We start from the raw sequence: 14,627 nt of genomic DNA, 5'->3' as shown, positions 1-14,627 counted from the left end.
TGTAGCTGCTACAATGGTGTAGAAGCTGCTACAATTGTGCAGTAGCTACTACAACTGTACAAAATCTGCTACAACTGTGCAGAAGCTATTGTGCAGTAACTGCTACAACTGTGCAGAAGCTGCTATAACTGTACAGTAGCTGCTACAACGATGCAGTAGCTGCTACAACTATGTAGAAGCTGCTACGACAGTGCAGTAACTGCTACAACGGTGCAGAAGCTGCTACAACGGTACAAAAGCTGTTACAATGGTGCAGTAGCTACTACAATGGTGCAGTAGCTGCTACAACGTATAGTAGCTATTGTGTAGTAGCTGCTACAACGTTGTAGTAACTACATCACCTTTAAAAATTAGCAGCACGATGATTGTTGCATGTAATCAGATGAGAGAGAGATTAAAAATTTTTATAGTTGTTGCATGCAGATGAGAGAGAAAAGTTGTTGCATGCAGATGAGAGAGAAAAGTTGTTGCATGCAGATGAGAAAGCGATTAAAAAATTAGGTTTTGGCCGCGTTAGATAACCCACGTCGAATTTCGCTCACGGTCGCGCATAAAGTGTCGCTTAGCATATCAAATCTCTCTCTCTCTTTATATATATATATATTATAGATATATTTTATATGTTGAGTGACGCTTTGTACGTGATCGTGAGCGACACGCAGACGTGGTGTTGCTAGCTCGATTTCGCTACAAAAAAAATATGTCATTTATTCTCTCTCCCCTTCCGCCTTTTTAAAACACTTCTGTGTGAGAAATTTCCCAAATTAAAATTTCCCTCGCTGCTCTCTCTCTCTCCTTCCCACCATCTCCATCATCCGCCGTCCGTCGTCCGTCGTCCGTCGGACCTCGCGCCTCCCGCAGGGAAAGTTTCACCGGCATCTTCAATCTCATAGCTGTTGTGAGAGCTTATCACCTCTCTCTATTTCCAACGGTAATTCGTTTCATTTTAATTTAGTAGTCTCCACCGTTATAGAATACATATATTAGAATGATTAATTCTATAACATGTAGAGACGACGACACCTAAAAACGTCTGCAGGCTACAACCACTTCTGTGCGTTAGCTGCTACACGTTATAGCAGCTACAAACGTGAAGTAGCCACTTGGTAAGTCGGTTTTATAGTAGATAAATTTTCTAGCAGATACTACCCCTACAAATATTTAAGTTCATGTATAACAACTTGGTAAAAATTATTTGAAATTATTTTTTACTGATGCAGCGCTTTTGCTTCGCTTCTAAACGTTGTAGCAATTACTTCGCAGCAAATTGTCCATGTAGTTGCTACAACTTGTAGCAGCTAACTTGGAATGACGGTCGTAGAAGGAAGGAAAGATTTATGCTACGACGTGCAAGGCCGACGGATGCTACAAACGTCTACAGCCACTTGAACTTTCCTTTGCTGCTACTAGTTATAGCTGCTACTTCGACAGTTAACTGCTACACCTTGTAGCAGCTAACTGTCCATGTAGCTGCTACAACGTGTAGCAACTATATCGACAGGTAGCTGCTACAACTTGTAGCAGCAAACTCTCCATGTAGCTGCTACAATGTGTAGCAGCTACTTCGATAGGTAACTGCTACACCTTGTAGTAGCTGACTCTCCATGTAGCTGCTACAATTTGTAGTAGCCACTTGGTAAGTCGTATTTTTACTAGCTATATTTTCTCGTAGATATTAACCCTAAAAATACTTGCTAAAAATTTATTTAAAAATATTTATGTTGCTGTAGTGCCTTTGCTTTGCTGCTACACGTTGTAGCAGCTACTTCTACTAATAACTGCTACTCCTTGTAGCAGCTAACTTGAAATGACGAAGCTGCTACAACGTGTAGCAGTTACTTTTTCGTTTACGCTTAACAGGATGTTACTCTGCATTTTCAACCAATAATAAATAGATCATAACAATCCCGATTTTTTATTTAGATCAATTAAATGAGGTTCTACACATTGTTGAAGCAACTGTAACACGTTTTAGTAGCTAGTCGTCAGAAGCTGCTACACGGTGTAGCAGCTTGTCAAGAGTGGCTGCTACACGGTGTAGCAGTTACTTCTGATTAGCTGCTATACTTTGTAGCAGCTACTCAAGAATAGCTGTTACAATGCGTAGTAGGTACCCCTAATCTCCAAATAACCTTTTCTAACCAATTAACTTTTCATAATTATTGTGTAATTACATTTTTACCCTCATTGGCCAAAGGTTTAACCCCTAAACTCGTCGTGTGACAAACACTTCGAAAGAATTTCAATCATAGTAGATCGGTGCCCACACGGTGTCTTCGTTAATTAATCTCACCGCGACGACTTGTTTCTCATCCAAATTTTTGCCTCCATCGTAAGTATTCTGTTAGGGGTTGATGTTTTGAGTCATCTCGTTTTGTATAGGGGTTTGAATTTTTAGGGTTTTGAATCGTCTCCTAGCTGCTACAATGGGGATTAATGATTTTATGACTTTCGAGTTTAAGATTATGGTTAAGGGAATAGAGTGTTTAAAAAAAGTTTATCTTTGTTGTAGCAGCTACTATAGTTGAACCATAATGATTGATACAACGTGGTTAAACCCTACAGTTCCGATGGGCTTCTCGCGATAGTAGCAGCTACTTGAGCCTAACTACTACAACGTGTAGCAGCTACTCATGTTTAGCAGCAACTACTCACTAAGATCTTATGTATTTGTTTGACAGAATTAAATGACGAGCCAGAGAACTGCTGCTTCCCGGGCATACCGTAAGAAAGTGCATTGGAAAAGTAATTACCCACACTTCAAGAGTTTTTTATCATTACTACACATAAACAACCGACCCATGGAGATGATCAATGAAAGCTCATTTGCTTGGGCAGTAGTCATGCTTGAAATTGCAAATATCCGAAGTCTTATACAAAATATATTTGACAATTGGGATGTTGAAACCAGATGTTTCATCTTTCATAATAAGGAGATCAGCTTCACAAGGAAAGATGTTTCACTGATTCTAGAACTCCCAGACCAAGGCGATGAAGTAAATTTGCAGCAGCAGGCTGCCACCACCCCACTATTTCTTTAACACTTCAGTAATGTGGAGTGTACATAGAAGGAGTTAGAGAACAAGATGATCAGCCTCAGCAAACAACCTTCATCTACTGAATCTGATACTCTCTTTTGCCAATTTTTAATATTATATTTTTTTATTTCTGTTTTATTTACTACTACTAGCAGTATATCTAGAATACCAGTACAATCACTAATAGATTGTGTAGATGATTTTGCTAATTTAGGTAAGTTTAATTGGTGTAAGGCTGTATATGACTATATGAGCCCACAGCTGGGGGTGATTGGTGTGATGCTTTCCCAGAGGCCAAAACCAGAGGGCCTTGCGGGAAATCAAGCTCCCATGCTCAAAGGGTTCGCAAATCTCCTTATTGTAAGTGCTTCAATTTTATGATAGACGCATAAGATTTATGTAGAAAATTTCATATTTAATCATTTGTATTGTATTACAAGTGTGGATGTGTGAACATGTCAGAATAATGGATCCTTACAGATAGCATGCTCTTCCAAGAATATGTAGATGGAAATGGTTAGACTCCCGTGTGGAGACAATAAAGTCTAGGATCGCAGAATTATCTGCTGCAAAAATAATTGTTGATTTAAGTCCATCAGACCTAGAGACACATCTACTCTCAAACGATTCTCTAAACGATGTTGTAGAGCATATAGATCAACAAATTGCTTAGGGGATGTTACAATCAGCTACTGAGCAACATCCTGAACAACTTCCTGAGCAATTTCCTAAACAGATAGCCGACGCTCAGGAAAATCCCCAAGCATGTCCGGAGCAGGAGAAAGAGGCTTGTACAAATTGTCAAGCAAGGGAGGTCGAAATTGGTTATTTGGAGTATGTGGTTAAGGGCAAGGACTGACTCATTGCCCAGATGGAGGCTAGAATTAGTGAGTTAATTGTTGAGATTCAAATATGTGCCAGTGATGTAGAAACTTCAATAGCTTCCAAGGACAAAACAATTGATGAGAAGGATAGAATTATAGATGTAAAAGATCAAATTATAACAGAGCAAGATAGAAAAATTAAAGATCTTCAAAGTCAATTGCTTGCCAAGGATAAAATGCCATTACCTACCAATCGGCCATTAACAAGGTCAAAGAGGTGTGCTACAAAGAGAAGGACACCCCCAACTGCCAAAGAGATTAAGGGAGTGCCCTTGGCCAAAAGGAGTAAAAGAGTCACTTTCCAAGATGAGCAGGAGACAGAGATGGCCAAGGGCAAAGGAGAGGAAAATGTTGAGCATCCTGTTAAAGTACCAGATGCCCCTGTCTCATCTACTGATGTAGCTGCCACATCTTCATTAACTAAAATCTTGCATACGCTTGTCAAACAAAAATCTAAAATTATTAAGGTACGATTTTGGTAGGTTAAATGTTTTATCTTTTAGTCCTAATTCACATATAATTAGTCACACAGAATACTTGTCTCTATGTATTTGTTCAGCAAGCGAAGTCATATTTTAAGAAAACTAAAGATGATGTGGTGGCAGAGGCAGTGTTGAAACTGAGTCAGCTAAAGTGAGTCCAATGTTTCTTAAGTTATTCACTTACTGTAATGCAAATATACGATGAATCATGTTAATACTTCTATTGTGAACACAAGGATAAATTACATTGGAATTATCTTCTTATTGTATAGTCAAGCAGTTTATTCATATTGTTGAATAAAATCAACTATGGCTGGTTTAGAAATTGTTATAACACATATAATTTATGTAACTGCTCCAATTGTAGCAATAATAGGCACTATTGATGTAAAACCTAATTTAAGGGCATGTTTTATTTTTGGTTTATGTAGGGCTACGATAAAGCTTTTATGGTCTAACAGAACGATTTCATTAAATATGTCATCTTTCCTGTGTATTTTTTATTCGACTGTCGGCAGAGATGGTGATTGCATAAATGCATATTTTACAATCATTGCAGAGGAAGCCAAATCTTCTGGCATACCTTATTGGTCATCTATATTTTGTCCTGCTGGTTTTTCTATAAGTATAACACCAACTCCTACTACCTAGTTTTTTATTCTCCATATATTCCTCCAATAAGGTTTGTGTGCATACACAGGATTTGTTTGCAATGACAAACTATAAGACATTTGGTCTATTAGCAAGCACTGACACTGACAAGTCAGTCAGATATATATTCCGTCCATTAAATAATGCAGACAATCACTGGCACCTATTGATCATAGACCTCCAAGAAGGTCATTATATGCAATATAACTCCCTTTGAGCCTCAGACCTCTACACATCAAAGTTTCAAAGTTCTATAAGCACCTGCCATGTTGAAGAAATCATTATGTAATGGATTTATATGTGTATTGGATACTTACAAACTTCATCCTAATGCAGGTGGATTTTTTTTTTTTAAAATATGGACCCTTCTTATTATGATATGTGGAATCCAGGGCTATCATCTCTAATGTCAAGAGACTTTGACGTATCTATAGTCCTGGGTTCTACACAAGTAAAATCGTAAGTATGTGTTTATCCATGTTTTTTATACATCTCCATACTCCTTGTTGCAATTAGATTATTAACAGTGTGAAATCAACTCTATATTTTAGTTTAGATTGTGCAATGTTTGTTATTCGATACGCCGAGAGTTTAATGTACAGAAGACCAACAAACTTCGGATAAGCTGGAATGAGAGAATACAATTTTCATGTTGGTCATAAGATTTTTACTAACAAACACTAGATTACTGACAAGTTGGTGGTGTAAATTTATTGTAAAACTGATTGTAAATTTATTGTAAATCCCATAAATTTTGCCTAGGTGGTGTAAATGTTTTGTAATACTGTTGTAAATGTCTTGTCAAGCTACTATAGGGCATAACAGTTAATATCGAGTAGCTGCTACATGTAGTGATAGTTATTCGCCAGTAGCTGCTACAACGTATAGCATTCAATCGACAACACATTGTGAAGATGACAAGTCCACCTTGTAGCAGCTAACTGTCCATGTTGCTACTACAACATCTAGCTCCCGCTTGATAAGTCATTTTTATAATAGCTATATTTTCAAGCACATATTACCCCTGAAAATAATATTGTTATGTATATCAACTTGGTAAAAAATAATTTGAAATTTTTTTAATCAGCAGTAGCAACTACAACGTTGTAGTAGCTTAAAATTTGTAAATATAAAACAGTAATATTTTTGATTGAAACATTTTAAGCTGCAACACATTGTAGCAGCTAAGGTTCACGGAAGAATTCAATGTCTGACACTTGGTTATTTTAAAATTAATAAATACTATACGTTGTAGCAGCTACAACATAAAGTATAACACTATAGAGTAAATGCTATACGTTGTAGTAGCTAATCCGCAATAGTTGCTACAATGTGTAGCAGCTTATCGCCAGTAGATGCTACAGGGGCAAATACATAATGTGGGATTACAACGTGTAGCAGCTTATCGACAGTAACTGCTACACGTTGTATTCACTTGTTAGTGGGTTGCTTCTAACTGTCCTTGTATTATCTACCGCTTCACGTTATCAGAACCAGTCAGCATATGAAGAAGATTTGACATGCATAGCTGTTACTTTCAAAATTTAATTTAAATTTTATACTTGATCAAGATAAAATTAAATTTCACCGACTCCTCCTGTTGCATTTAATGTGTTATTTGGAAATAATTTTTCACTTCCTACAATGGTGTTTATGTCTACCACAAACTAGCTGCTACAACATGGACATCATGTTCTGTGTTCGCGAGCTTGATCATTATTCATGAGTCCACTTGAATTTACCACTTCATGAAATGACAACATACTTAAGAAATAAAATAGGAATAATATAAAAAAAATTAATTAACTGGGTGATTAAAATTAACTGGCATTAGCTGCAACATTATGTAGTAGCTAATTAGGAGTAAGATAACAAGGCACCTATAAAATACATTTATACCTTTACATGAGAAATTATTATCAATAAATTTACATTTCGATTGCATCGTAAGTTAAATATTGAACAGTGTTCAGATCTCCCATGATCGCTTACATTGCTCTCAACGTACAGAGTGGTGTGAACACCAACCAGCTTATATTATTTTGCACCTCCCTCGCATCCTTTGGTCGTGGCTAGGAAAAGTTCTTCGAGGCGATCATCCTCTCCCTAATCCACTCCATGAGGGGACTAACCTCTTCAACATACACGCATCGGGAATAGATGCTAGTGGTCGCTTTAAAGAAATTTCTTCACAGACATGGAAGCTTTCACTAGATGGTGGAAGGCAACAAGACCACTTTGTCCTTCCCCATATGGGAGCAAGATACACTTCAAGATTTACAGTGGATGGCATGAAAAAAATGGCGAAGGTGGTGTCGAGAAAATGCCATCATTCCATGAATAAGCTACTCATTTCCATGGGATGTCATGATCGGAGCCACCCTCTGTTATATAGGGACACTGAGGCACTATACAATTCTATCACAGAATAGGTGTATTCACGAGCCCACAGTTGCCCTTCTGACAATGCACGATTTTACCAAGAGAGGTAGTCACGGGTCATGATTTATGATAAATATGACTAGTCATATCGGTTATGGCAACTATGAGTGGTCATTTAATAGACAATTAGGGAGTAATTGACCAGATTTAGTAGGGTTCCATTAATTTATTTATGTTTCTCCATAAAATCATTATTTTCAATTTGTATAAGTGACCATTGAATTATTAATCGATATTAGGCCTTGTTAACTGCATCGGCAGTAGCTGTAAGCCTGCAACACGTTGTAATAGCTCTCGTCTCTAGAATAGTTGCTTCAATTTGTATCAGCTAACTGAAACATAGTGTAGCAGCTACTCTTGAGAAGCTGCTACACGTTGTAGTAACTTGAACTGATTATATGCTACAGGTTGTATCCTTGATTATCTTTATTGGATGTCGCTGATAAACAAGTAATTAATTTCATAGGTAGCTGCTACAACGCTGTAGAGCTACTTGGAATGATAACTGCTACAAATCTATAGCAACTAACTCAACGGTTAGCTGCTATAACGTTGTAGTAGTTAGGGTCAAGTATGATAGCTGCTACAAATCTGTAGAGTGTCGTATGTATATGCTACCTTGCCTATAATTAGAGATTAACTGTTATAATAGAATATTCACAAACATTTCCGTTCCTTTTCTATACGTCTGATTTACTATTTTGATTTTTACGCAAGGTAAGGTATACTAAATCTGTCACCTTTTTCCTAAAATAACGAGGATTGGAGAATTTTTGCTACTACTTCTATTTCTACGCTATTATTCTATTAATGATCTGAGATGTCTTGCGTAATGCCTCTCTCTAAGTTGTAGCAGCTACGGATCGATAACTGCTACAACATGAAGTCATATGTTGTAGTAGTTTTCGACCCCGAACTGCTACAACATCAACTTAAAAACCTGCTGTTAGAAGCCCAACAGTGGATGCGTGAATACAACTATTCCCACATGTGATTTTTATTTGGATTAAAAAAATAAGCTTGTACACATTATATCAACTTAACATATAAAGAGCTGCTACACGATGTAGCGCAGCTTCTCAAGAGTAGCTGCTGCACTGTGTAGCGGTTACTTCGGATTAGCTACTACACTGAGTATTAATAACTCAATGGTCAATTATATAATTTAAATAGCGTGGAAATCTGATTCGAATGAGCGACTGTATATTACATGCTACTTGCTGTAGTAGTTAGAAAGAGGGGTGGTGATGAAAGGAATTTTATGGAAAAATTATTTTCTTATAACCAAAATTTAGGTTTATGTGATACATCTCAGATTCTTGTTGGAATAATAGCATAAGATTCAGATTAAAAGGAAAATAATATGTAATCAGTAATAACCGCTCATCGAGAGTTTGGTAAACCTAGCCTCATAACGCAACAGGCAAGGTGTTAGAGCCTACAACAATAATACCATAATTATAAGCCATAATTTATCCAGATTCAAAAATATAGTTAAATAAAAACTAGAATGTACCAACTATAGATGCCAAATCTTCTTCATAGGATTCGTCATCGTTGGTATTATCTTTCTTTGTAACAGTTGATCTGGCAATCAATTCGTCATTAACTTTACTATTAATAAATACAAATCATTGATATGCTCAGCTAAATTTTTACTACAAATGCATAACTAATGGACGCATATCCTTGTTGTAATAATAGACAGTTGCGCTTGTCGTGTGAGACACCTTGGTAACCGCATCCACGACATAGCTTGGACTTTGAGGTTGACGTCTCTTTTGAAGATTTCAATCTTTTCCCACAACCCTTTTCCCTTACTAAAGAATGATCAATAATAGAGGGGGCCCCATCGATGTCTTTCTTCCTTTGACTTTGGTTATCACATTTTCTACTAATGTTCAACTCTTGAATTTTACTGTATATACAATCGAATTGGTCATCTAAAAAGTTTGTCCCCTCATCAGTCAAAGCTACATCATCAATCACTACTGATGCTTTATAGGACACCCTCGAGTGTCTTGCCATCAATTTCGCATCTGGACTGCTGACGGAAGTTTGCTCACCAAAATCATAAATTGCCCCAACATTGGCATTTCTTGTACATCTGTTGAGTATGTACTTATCAGGTAGTAGAAACACTTGGTTGATACGAAAAAAAGCTAACATATACCTACATGGAATGCCCTCAAACTCAAATTTACTACAACTACACGATATGTAGTCTGTACGTTTGTTGTGCGTGAAGACTCTTGGTTTTGCAGATGAACCACTTTGAAAATTCATGACATGGTAATCCACTAAATCATCAACTATAGATGCTTACTGCACATAATAACCACGACTCACACTCATTTCACTTTGAAAATCTAATCATTTTTTTTGTGTACACCCTAACCATTTGAGATTCCATAGGCCAGTTTGTCTTAATCTTTGACTACTTGACCATATCAATATGGTCGGCAACTAACTCATTGTGTCTTTGGTGTCACAATACTCTATTGAAACGGGTGATAAAATCCATCAATGAGTTGTTATGTGATACATACTTCTTGAAAAATGAATATGAGCTTTCAAATCGCTGACTACTTGACATTCCAGCAAAAAATACATGGCTAAAAAATAATGGGACCCACCTTTGTCATAAATCATACATCAATGTTAACCAATCATTTTTCTTCAAGCCAGAACACCTCATAACTTCTTCCCATGACTTCTCAAATTCATCAAGGGTTGAGGAGTTAACAATTATATCCTTTATGGTTTGATAGTAGTTGTGAAACGTCATAGGGGTAATTTATCAAGAAATTTATTGAGTATGTGTCACAAACAATATCGACGCACTGTGCGAGGAAAAACTTGGACAATGGCCTTCGTCAACACTGGATCCTGATCAGTGATGATCACAGTTGGTGGACCTTAGGCATGACTTCTATGAACTTCTTAAGTAACCAAATAAACGACTAAGTTTTCTCATCACTTAGAAAGGCACAACCAAATACAATGCTCTGATGATGATGATTAACTCCTACGAAGGGTGCAAAAATCAACCCATATTTGTTGGTGTTATATGTGGTATCAAATACAACTGCATCACCAAGGACACTGTATGCCCTCCTTGATACATGATTCACCTCGAAACACCTAGTGAATCTTTCTATTGAATCAGTCTCATAATCATAGAAAAAGGCTGAATTCTTCTCTTTCTCAGTTGCAAATAACTCAATCAGTGTTTCGGCATCAATTCCCTTTTGTTCATCCCTTATCTATTTCTCAAAGTTTCTAATATCCCATTTTGTGCAACCTAGATGCTCAGGCCCTTCTGAATCTATCTCCAATAATCGAACTTGTTGACAAGTTGACACATTAGCCTCTAAAAACTATTGCGTTAATACTTTCTTATCTTTAGAAACATGGCGATGTGAACGAAGTAAATGCACCTTCGAAGGAGTGGAGAGAAGATGATTATGACTTTCCATGAATTTTGTGACAATCTAATTTGGCCCGGTCTATTCCTTAACAAGTGAAAGTTTTGACCTACATCCAATCTTTACTTCGCCACGTGCTCTTTCCTTTACACTGCCAACTTGTGCTTCTTTTTTCCGTTTATCATTTGCATGTCCCTCTTTAAAGTATATAAATTGTTTTCATCCAACCGCATTTGTCCTCTTATTTTTCTTGTTGTTGCCTAATCTTGCACTAAATCTGGCTTCACGTGCATATTGATTATAGAATGAAAAGGCCTCCTCCAATGATGAAAATTCCATCCCAATTTGCGGTTTTCGATCTTCAGCAACTTGGGGAATGTATAGCTGATTAGCATCACAAGTGTCTTCCATTGCTAGAGAATGACATATTTAGCTTTAAATACATTTATAAATTTCAATAAATGATGATGATTAATTAGGAGAAAATATAATATAGAGGAAATATTTAAAATGTTCATAGAGTTAACTACGCTATGCTAGAAGGCGATTCAAAACCATATAAAACCTTAAAAGTTTAAACCCTAATTCCTAAATAAAAAGTTAAATTAACTTACGGGAGGGACGAAGATTCGAAGGCGAAAACCAAACGTCGTAGTGAGGTTGGTAGACGAAGCGAGGGTCGCTACTTCCAAACTTAGTACGGGTTTGTAGTGGGAATGTTCGTGGTAGCTTGGACAAAAGGGTAAATAGTCTATCACTTTAATGTTTTAGCAATTGAGGGAGAAGTAATATATACACGGTGTAGCAATAACTGCTGCCTAACTGCTACAACGTGCAGTAGTAAGTTATTTGTCAAAGCGAGACCTGCTACATCGTTGTAACCGCTAATATTCCAAGTAGGCTACTACACGTTGTAGCAGCGACAAGGAGAGTTAGTTGCTACAGGGTGTGACAGTTATTTGTCCAAGTAGTTGCTAGAACGTGTAGCAACAAAGCACAGTCGATGCAGCAGGAATTTTTTTAAAAATCAAATTCTACCAAGTTGATATACAGTAAAAAAAAATTTTAGGGGTAACATTTGCTAGAAAATAAAGCTACTTCTAAAATGACTTATCGAGTGGCCGCTACACATCGGTGAAGGTCGAGACTCTCGAAGCATATGCAAGCACGAGGAGTCCATGAGAGGGTGCAAACACAAAACACAAGAGTCAGAACACAGTAGGTAGCAGAAACAAGAGGAAGACTTGCGCTAGAGTCAAAAGGTTCAATGGAGCGGTAGGAGAAGGATATTTATAGTGGTCAAGGAAGGCGTAGAGGGCCTCGTCATCAGTGCCCATCATGTGATCCACACACAGGGTAGCTAACGTCAGCAGTAGGCTTGAAAGCAATGATGACTGTAGGATCATCCTAAAAAATCGCACCAAGAGGTCGTGTTAGAAAAAGCTAAGGCAAGGGACACAAGGTAAAAGGGGGATAAGGAGTTGTCGTGGCTTCGGGAATAGGCGATGCTACAGTAGCTCCCCCTCGGACCTGTAAGGAGACTCTTGAGTATCATGGCTCGCGACTAGTCGAGTAACTAATCGAATAGCTAAATCGTTAAATCCGATCGAGGCATTGAATTGGCCGGTCAGGATAGACACCCAGTCAGGTAAAGTGACCTTCCTAGTCGCATGCCCTGATGCCTGCATAGATGTTAAGTTGACTAAGCACCTGCAAGAGGGATAAACACTTAATAAACTACTCGAACATATAAAGTGAAAAGGAGCATAGACCTTAGGTGAGTGTAATAAGTGAACAATACATTGCATAGGGGTAGTCTGCCCAAACACATGCCCCCAATCACATGTCTTTTATAATCTTTAATTCAAAGTTACAAAAGGAGGGGAAGCCTTACATCCCCGAGGAAGAAAGGTACAAGATAAACACAAACTAGTCATCAAAGGAGGGGAAGGCTTCGTCAGAAAGCTCTTTCAGGAGGCGGGCCCGGTCCAAGAAGGTATTAGAAGGAAATGACCGAAGAAAGCCTTTCTCATACAGCTGCAGGAAGACCCCTGCGCCACCATAGCAAATCATTCGGTCGATAAGATTACTTATCTTTGCCCCGAACTCTTTGGAGGCTAGGTAGGCGGCCTTGTGAGTTGCCAAATGAGAGCTCTCGCCCTCCTAATATTCTTTCAGCTCTTCCCCAGCTTTGAGGGCTTTAGCCTGTGCCTCAATTAATTCTAGGTGGGTGGCCGTGGTCTCTGCCTTAGCCGTTGGGAGTTCATCTCGCAGAGACTTAAAAACAACCTCAGATGCCTCCCACTACTTCCGAAGGGCAGCTTCTCGGTCAACGCCAGCTGACAGATCTATCTTTTAGGCTGCCAGGTCCCTCTGTAGAGCATTGTGCGCCTCTTGAAGCTCCTGCAGTCGCGAAGAGAGGGTGGTCACTTCAGCTTCCCTCTCTTCTAGATCAGCTAAGATCTGGGCACGCCGCAATCCTTCAGGCTTAAGTTTGGACTCGCTAGTTTTCAAGGTGATCTACAAAGACTGTACTTTCTTTGACTCCACATGAGCCAGGCCTCTGGCGGCTTGGGTCTTCTCCTCCGTGGTTTGCAGATAGGACTAGATCAGGCTGTCGGTAGTGGTAAGGTCAAAAATGCGGCTGGCGGCCGTAAGAGATGTCGTCTCCTAGAGACGAGCCCTCAAGGCCTCATTCTCTCAATGCAGACTGGCCACGTACTGTGAGAGGCTTAGCCCCATGACATAGGTCTGTCAAAAGCAAAAGAAGGATTAGCAGTTGATCCTGTCCGAACCAGGGGTCAACGAACGCTGGGGACGTGACGCTCTCTGCTGGATCCTCAGGTGCTCCGGCGAACCTGCAACAAAACCGAGCCGGGAGGGGTGTCCCGGCGACGGCCCTCCGACGCTCAAGTCAGGCGAGGAAATAGCAAAGGAGTGGCTTTTAAGTAGAAGACTCGTGTACCTCTGGTGAAGAAATGGAGACCTTATATAGAACTATCGAAAGAGCCCAGGCACGTCAATCGAAGCAGTTATCTGCTTTAGACCATACCCAAGTATGGGCCTGTCAGAAAAGCATACATGAGGCCATATTGCTACTGTATTCACCTCTCACTGATGTGACGGCGAGATCTTCCATCGTGCAATCTTGTGTACGGCCTAATCATCAGTCATGCCCTCTATGACATCCCATATCCCGAGACAAGCGATAGGCCGCTCGGCTACCTCTGTACCCTCGCCCTTATCTCGGCCGAACGGACCACCCGCTCGACCCTTTGATCCCGGCCGAGCGGGAGATCCCGCTCGGCCATTCGATCCTCCTGCCTTGGCGTCGGAAACCCAAGCCCATGGATGGGTTATTTCTAGCTCCGCTCGGACCATTACCCACTTGACTAGCCTTCCATCCGTCCTTAGGCTGGGACCCTTCAGAGGGTGGGCCCCCCATTCTTACCTCCGGATCACTTGCCTTCCCTTCAAGTCTAGTCGAAGGAGGCAGTGAGTCCGACTGACTGGACCATTTGTCCGAGCGGGCGGTCGTCGCCTTCCAGTCGCTTATAATATCTCTGGGGCCGTTCGGCCCTTCTACCAAATTCAGCCGTTCGGCTCTTCATTCCGGTTGTCTTGTCGCTCAACATGGATGTTTGCTTGTCTAGATCTTCTCAAAAATCACGCAAATCCTTTTCATTAAGTCGAAGCATGCGC

The sequence above is a fragment of the Zingiber officinale genome, chromosome 2A (assembly GCF_018446385.1).
Source record: "Zingiber officinale cultivar Zhangliang chromosome 2A, Zo_v1.1, whole genome shotgun sequence".
In the NCBI taxonomy this organism is placed as follows: Eukaryota; Viridiplantae; Streptophyta; class Magnoliopsida; order Zingiberales; family Zingiberaceae; genus Zingiber; species Zingiber officinale.
This window is presented reverse-complemented; position numbering follows the sequence as displayed.